The sequence below is a fragment of the Myotis yumanensis genome, unplaced genomic scaffold (genome assembly GCF_028538775.1).
Source record: "Myotis yumanensis isolate MYYU_CA2020_CCGP unplaced genomic scaffold, mMyoYum1.0.hap1 SCAF_1, whole genome shotgun sequence".
In the NCBI taxonomy this organism is placed as follows: domain Eukaryota; kingdom Metazoa; phylum Chordata; class Mammalia; order Chiroptera; family Vespertilionidae; genus Myotis; species Myotis yumanensis.
The window spans coordinates 103,122,157-103,123,098 of record NW_027223752.1 but is presented as its reverse complement, the minus strand read 5'-3'; positions in this window follow the sequence as shown (position 1 = coordinate 103,123,098).

The window sequence follows — 942 nt, the reverse complement described above, 5'->3', positions numbered from 1 at the left end:
CCCAGGTCAGCCAGCAAGTCTCATATGACTTCCTGGGGTCAGAATAACAATTCACTTTCGGATAAACCCTAGCGCTCTAGAGCCAGTTTGAGGCAGTTTTGAAGGAGCTGGGGTTCAGGAAAGGGCAGGGCATGGCCTCAGAGTGGTGGGGGTTTGAATCTGGGCCCTACAGGCAAGCCCAGTCCAGGTGGTTCAGGTGGAGGGGATGCCTGCCTAATATTTTCTCTCCTCCGGGCTGTCTCGCCAGATGTCTGTCATAGTAGGTGCTTGATACTAAGGCAGTATGGGGCGGGGGGCTGCGACTCAGTGAGTATTGGGAATGTCCCGCCAAGTGGATTTCATGGAGAGAGGCGCTAATTCCCTAGAACTTTCTTCCGGCTCCACCTGGAGTAAAAGCTTTCCACTCGAGAAGGGCGAGCACTGTGAACGATCTTTGATCTTCTTTCCAATAGGACAGAGAATGCCGGACTCACAGCTGGGGAGAGGAGGAGACCGGTTGACACACTTCGTAATGGGGAGGTAGAATAAAATAACCAGGTCCAATAAGGAACAACACCGGGTCTTTCTGGCGGAGTACACCAGCCCCTCCAGGTGCGTGTCCCCCAGGTTCCCGCCCAGCCTTTCACACCCTTTCACCCCGCAATTGGGGCGCCCTCTACATCAGGTCCCAGGGAGAACTCAGGTGTCTCAGGTCCCCCACTGCGGTCCGGGGTCCCTAGGTGGCCTGTCGATCCCGACTCCAGCGCTCCGGGAGCGACCCACTCCAAGCAACGCTCGCTCCTCCCACGTCGCGACTTCAGCTCCGCCCGGGTCCCCGAGGGCAAAAAAGGGGGGGGGGGAGGGCGGAATTTCCCAGCGCGGGGGCTCTGGCTTCCCCACAATTCTTTCTGTTTACGGAGAGAAAGGGGAAATGGAAAGGGCGGGGAGGCGGTGGCTAGCACA